Consider the following 7,722-nt stretch of genomic DNA (forward strand, 5'->3'; position numbering starts at 1 on the left):
CCCAAAGATATGATGAATTTATACTGGTACCAACGATATATTGATTGTTCCTTTAGGTATTATTACATTAAGAATTTGTCGAAAGTAACCCCCTAACACTATAGTCTTTTTGCCAAAGGTATTATCACCACTTGATAGATTGCTAAAGCGCAATATGTCTCGCATCATTTTATTCGATGCTTTAAAATAATATTTGTGCATCATCAGAGCTTCATCTCATATTATCAACTAGCATTTCACAATCAATTCAACAAGATGGTTTCCTTGTGTTATGTTGCAAGTTGAATCCCCATTAAGAAAAATTGGTATATCAAACCTATAGTGACTAGTTCTACGTCCCAATAGTAATAGAGAAACTATCGATCTTAATTAATGCTACATTCAAAACAATATCACCTTTAGATCATAGTGCTAAAGATAATGTTTCTACACAAATGTCTTGTCTTGCATGTTCCCCCATAACCATAAACAAAGAAAAGACAAGCACCGTAGTTTTCCACATCAACAATAATAGTTTTGTAAACATGCTTTTGTTCATTAGTCAATTTCTTGATCATGGTGCATGTCATGCTCTTGCTTTAAAGCTTCAAAGTTGTAAAATAATTATTCATTAATCAACTGATTCTCCATTCATCTTCGAACATCATTAGGCAACAATGACATTGTTCGAAAATCTCTCGAGCTCTTACCCATGTTTTTTTAGTCTAAGCTCAATCAAAGCATAATGTTTCTTTTTCAAGAAAAAAAAAAGCATAATGTTTCTATTATTTATCCATCAAAACTAACTATACAAAATAAAAAATATTGACATATATAATATGAATATACATAGTTTTTTGGCTAATCAAAATCAAAATATAATTTAAAAATAATTTTTTGCATTAACCACTATATTACCTTGGTCACAAAGTTGTTGTCATCGATTGAATTGGGTGTCCTCTAAGAGATAATCTCACACAATATATCCTATACAACTTCAGGTCTACATAAACAATTTGAAGTCTAACAATCTCACTATCAATTTTCTCAATGCATATGCAACGCTCACTGACTAGACTCAGATATTGCATCAAAAGTACTCTCATTCATCATCTAACAATCTATGGACATAACATGTATCGTTAAATGAGTCATATTGGACTCCACCAAATGTTCTCATGTATGCATAAGAAGTAGGACTCTGAACAATATTCGATAGCTAGGCATCTCAAATAGCACCACTCCCCACTTCCTGACAGAGTGATAGTACATAGAATATGCGCCCTATCACGAAGCCCACTTTTTCTTGGATGTCATTCTCTCAAATCTTTCTTCCAAACAAATTTATTAGGCATCTCAACATTCATCAATCTAGCACAAATAATCTAGCATTTAGTTTCCTCATGTTTGCTTCAAACCATACTACAAATATTCTTTCCCCAATAGTTGGCATGTTCAAATCATTATCAATACCATCATCATCCTAGAAATATTCTTTCCCCAATAGTCGGGATGTTGATCCTACATCTGAAAGCTAAGTCTCTCAATGGTCAGGGTCCCGCATTGTATTTTGAACCCAAAAAATGCAATGCAACTTCACATGAAGATATATATCAACAATCATAATACATGTTTATCTCGTCGATCTCCCTCCAGTTCCCTCGTTCGTGGTGCTTTTGTAAAACTCAGTAGTGATCCTATTGTTCCCTTTATTCACATACTTGAATAAGTACTTGATTGATTGCACCACTCAACATTAATATGAGCCTTATGCTGCATCAATAGGAAACGATTCCATATACTTCATCAATAGGTAATGATTGTGCAAAACCACATATCTGTTTTCTAGTTTGACTCCAATTTTCATCACACACCAACCACCATCTCTTCACTTATACACTAGATAACCATTATCATTATTAATATTTGAAGTGGTAACAAATTTATTTTGGAAATACTTCGTATAACGACCATTAGACATGTAAAGAGAGTTGTTTCTGGATTCTCCACAAAGACCATGAATCATAAATCCATCCACAACATTATAGTACACACACTAGTTGGGTTATTTAGTTGAAATGATCTTGCCAATATCATCACCTAAATGGCCATCATTATTATCAAGAAACAACAATACTTGTGCATGTGGCAAACCCTACTTCAAAAATTCAATGGTATATACCACTAAAAAATGAGATTATTAAGACGTATTTTTGTTGCACAATCAATATGTAATGTTACAAATTAATTATTCCAACACGTGAGTGTACTCCAAATTACCTACATTTACTCCTCCAAAAATATTGTTTGCAATGATATCTCACCATAGCATCCAATTTCATCTGAAAGACATGGAAACTAATGTAAAGGTAGTCTTCAACTTTCAAATTTACAATGCATAAGGTAATGCTCAACCTTCGGCGTATTCAGATTACACATGAACATAATGAATATCATCAAATATCTAATCCATTGACATCTAGCCATAGCATCTTGATAATTCTGGATCGTATACCGCGCTCCATCGATAAAAGATGAAGGAAGTATGATGCACTATCCGTGTGTGTTGTGATCAACTTCACCGCAGGTCAATGCATCTATTAACCCTTTATACGCTTCAAATCTCAATGATTTCAGGTGAGTCCTAATGTATATTAGCCTACCTATTTCAACCATTGTGTATCCATGTAATAAGTGTTGGGAAAAATGCAAGCCACTCATTAATTATGTGGTTCATGACTTACTCATGGTTTAATATTGACCATAAATTAATGAGTGGTTAAGATTCTTTAAAAAGTACGAGGCCTCAATTGTTTGGCCTATATTATTCAAATAGAGCTTTGCCTTGAGTTTAAACACTGCAAGACAAACATTTCATTTCTTTCTTCATTTCGTGTCTGCTTATTAAAGTATGAGCAATAGTGAGGTTCATCTACGTCTAAGCTGGTGTAGGCTCAGCGTAGTTTATTGACTTTATTCTGTGTTACCTGTGGAAAGCGTACCAGTTTACTTTGACTGCACCGTCACCGGGCAAATGACACTTTTAAGGTAGTGTTATATAACACGGCATAGACTTCCTTTCAGTTATACACCTGTTTTTGTCCTTGTTTCTTAAAAGGTTTCCAGCCCGCACGTTGATGTTGCGAATATTTCCCAACAGTTTAAAAGCGTTATTTACAGCAATAGTGAACTACTCGAATCCCATAGTGATCTCCATTCCAAGTTGGATGTCTCAACTCCCGGCACAGATATTGGTGATGCCAAAAGGGGGAAAGGGATCAGAGCTAGAGCCAGCAAGGCGGCTGGAGACTTAGCATACTTGCTTGGAATCCCTAGTTCAAGTAGTAGAGGATGAAGAGGAGGAGTTTCAATGATGATTATACCATCAACACCGACCAAAATAATAAATAAACAAATAAATAATTCCATTAGCAATTCTCTAAAGAACACATAATGACACATACATATTATTTGCATATTCATCAACACCAACCAAAATAATAAATAAACAAATTGACAGAGTAATGGGGCTAGCACCCGACCTGGGTTATCAACAGGCACTTGACCTGGCACCACGTGGAAATCCAACGGGCAGAACTCCAATGGACAGAATATCTTGTCGAACATCCGGATCCACTCTTCCAGCACCGCGGGATCTTCTTCACCAGCGAAGACCGGGGGACGGAGACTTGATACTTGGCGTACTACATCCCGATTCCCATTCTGAGGAGGGTGGCTGCTGTTGAGGAGGGCGTTGCTCAGCGTTTGGGTGATCTGCGTTAGATGAAGAAGGCTTTGAGCTAGCTGTTCGTTGGTGGCCGCTTCTAAAGACCTTGCACGACGTCTCGATGGTGCCATCCTTGACTTCTACAGAAACAACACGATAACGGGAGAAAACTTAAAGCCCACACCCTTACCCGGTGCCTTAACTTAAAAGAACCAAAGCTGGAAGAAGAACAAAGCACAGGAAGCATAACAGAAAATGATAAGAGAACTCACAACCACACCGTGCGTCTTAAGGTTGCTAAGACTTAGGTACATAAACACTTAGGATTCGAGCTTAACTTCTTAAGGTCTTACGCTTGAAAGCATTAACCTAGGTTCCAATCTAGGTTCTTAAAGTCCAACTCTTAACATCCTATGCTCAAACCTAGGCTCTGATACCAACTGTAACACCCCCGAATTTCAACAACTTTTAAAAACTTAATTTAAAGGAAACAGTCTAACATTAAGCATAAAACAGAGAAGAAGCTAACTACACAAATTCGGGAGATATTATGCCACACCTACACAACATTAGGTGTACATGCAAACACTAACTACTAAGCAGTCTAACAGTTCAACTACTTAGGCTCAATCACAGGCCTCAACAACTATTAAAGGAAGAGATCTAATCTGTAACACCCCAGATTTTTGAAACTTTTAAAACTTATATAATAAAGGTAAATTCTCATTAAATCCCAACAGAGCAGTACTAAACATAAGAATACGGGGTGTTATGCCACATCTGAGCTAGAGAACTCAGATGCACAAGCTAAACTATCTAATTATCCTTAAACAACATCATTACATCATTATGGCACGCATGCCGAATATGAAACTATCTATCTAAGCCTTGGGTCCTCTAGCTCGCTCCGGAGCTATTCATCTGTGCCTAAAAGCCAAATATATCTGTTCAGCGAATAATGCTGGTAACCCACTCTAACGCGTTGAAATACCATATAAGTATACATATATATATATATATATATATATATATATATATATATATATATATATATATATATATATATATATATATATATATATATATATATATATATATATATATATATATATATATATATAAGAAAAACCATTTTGAAGCAGGAAGATATATCCTAGGAAACTCTAGTTTCAAAACCGGAGTAGACTCGACAGATAGGGATAAGCATATTCAACAGTTATAACCAAGCATATAAAGATACTAGCACATATCCTACGGTCACAGATTCACTTCATCTCATTCATATTATCATTCAATTCGTATCTCATCACAAAAGCACACTTTGGTGGTGCCATAGGACCAATCGCATGCCCATACATGAGGGTCAGCGTATATAGCTCTGACACAGCCCCGCAGCACACTGCCTCGTATCGCAACATGAAGGGGTCGATCGCAACCGACCGATGAACCGCAGCTCATCATAATGTTTGATCGCAACCAAACAGTGGACCGCAACCCAAGAGTGATCATCTGACCGCAGCCAGGAATATGAACCGCAGCTCATGTAAAACGTTTGATCGCAACCAAACGGTGGACCGCAGCCCAAGAGTGTAATTCTGACCGCAGCCAGCTTTTGAACCGCAGCTCAGGAATAACCAATTTGATCGCAACCAAATTGGGGTATCATGCACACATAACATATAGCAAGCACATGCAAACCATATTAACGCATTGGGAAAGGGGAGAAAACGTATAATGAAACCTATGCATGGTCATCCACATATTAGGAATAATCCTAAGGAGTTCATACTTCTTTCACCTAGGCCAACGGGATACCAATTCAACTAGCATGCGATACACAAAACTCTTTTATCCTACGAACGGTACCCGAAACATCAAACTAGACTTAGGCACGATAAACGGAGTCCGTTGGGACATCACGAGGGTCGGGGAAACATCAAACGGGGAAACCACCATCCCGAAGTGGGAAAACCAGCGGGTGGCCGGCGGGTGGAGGACCACCCGCCGGCGGCGAGACTACTGGGCAGCGGGTGCCCAGCGGGCAATCGCCTGCCCGCCGGCTGCCCGCTGCCGGCGACGCCCTTAGGGGCAGCGGGTAGGTGGCGGGTTTCCCCTAACTCCACCTACCCCCCACTGACTCTTTTTCAATACTTGGGTCCCGGGATCTTTTGTGGAACCCGAAACCATAATTAGACACTTTTAAATGCAAACGACAACACCACGTAGTCAAATAATGGATCAAAACCAAGAATCACATTGAACATATCCTAACATGACTTCTAAACATAATCAACACCCGAACATGCGAATTCCCACCCAAATATACCAAGAATATCATAATACAAATTTCACGATTCAACCTAGGGCTCTAATCATATTTAAATCATCAAGATCATAATTCATCTTTTAACATCAAGAAACCTCAGGATTTATCAAGAACATCACATAATCATCAAGAACCTCTTATCATCATCAAGATTATCAAGATCACACATAAAATCATCTCATCAATCATCAAGATCATATCATAATTATCATAGAAGATTTCATCAAGACACAAGCATATAGAAGGAGCCAAAGAAGAAGATTATAGCAAGGAAAATAGGTTTTGTTAAGACATGGGTTACCTCTTAGCCTTAATTAGTTTCCTTGGCTATGAAGGGTCTTTCTTTAAGATTTCTCCTCTCTTGATTTCTCCTAAGGGAATTCTTGGAACTTCTTGTGTGGTGAGAGATTATTTGTGGTGTGAGTTCTAGGTGCCTCCTATGTCCCTATATATATACACCTAGGAGTCCTAATTAGGGTTTAAGTGGTATGGCTTTGCTAATTCTATTTCCTATAGGACTAAGGGATTGGCTTTTAGGGATAAGGGCCCATGGACTATGGTGGACCCCTTTTTAGCTACTTAATGGATTTTAACTCCCTTTTTGGGCCGAGTAATCAATTAATTAATTTGGGTTTAGGGGATCGTAACACGGGGTCAATAGACTGGGAATACATTATATATCATTTTAAACCCGAGAGAGGAAACATCAATAGACTCATCAATCACTCACAACAAAGGTCAAATACCAACATACTCAACAAGACAATAGAACCACAAGCAACAAACTCAACAACAAGGTACAACATGCGACACACAATGAAAGATTCACAATAGACATGCTCTTAAGAAATGGAAGGCCAGATTCACACCATAACGAGTTCCAAGTCCACATAGGACACAATCACACCAAGTCATATACTGTGGAGTCAGCACCACGACTCGATTCATAGTAGATCAGTGTGGAGGGCTCCAAATCATCAATCGTGTATCACGTAGTCATCGCAACGACCCGGATCACATGCATAGTGTCATCGCAATGACAAGGACCGCAGCCCAATGGAAGCAGAGCTAGCAACTTTAAGTGTATACACCCCCTATTGAGATTCCAAGCTCAACGGGTTAGCTACTATCTCTGGCAACTGGAATGAGTTTTCCGTGTTGCCCACAGGTCACAAGTAACCAAACGGCAATCAGGAGCTTTAAACCCACTACCGGATGCATTCACACATAAGTCCCCACACTGTCCACTTTACCAGCTCAATCGTCTCATCAAATCAATCCATCATCCCAATGTAACAACCCAAAAATTTCATTTTATAAATTCGATATTAAGAAATCCCAAAATAACCTTTTTCACTCCATTAAAAATTTTTGCGATCAATCGGTGGTTGAATAAAATATTTTCGTCACATTTTAAATTAATTCGACACCAAAAATGGATTCTATTCGAAAATTTCTAAGCTTTCGGGTATTTCGCGTACCAAGATTTTAAATCGAGAAATTTATCTGAACGAGACCGGGAGAATTCAAAAAGATTTTAAACAAGTGTTCATCCAAATAGCTTTTTGAGAAAATTCACTTTCAACCCCAAAGTATTTAAATTTAGCATTTCTAGTCTATGGTTCATGTTGCAAGGTGGACCATAAAGAACTTTATCTTTGTCTGATCTTTGCTAGAATTACCTCAAATT

Source organism: Ipomoea nil, unplaced genomic scaffold (assembly GCF_001879475.1).
Source record: "Ipomoea nil cultivar Tokyo-kokei standard unplaced genomic scaffold, Asagao_1.1 scaffold1334, whole genome shotgun sequence".
Classification (NCBI taxonomy): domain Eukaryota; kingdom Viridiplantae; phylum Streptophyta; class Magnoliopsida; order Solanales; family Convolvulaceae; genus Ipomoea; species Ipomoea nil.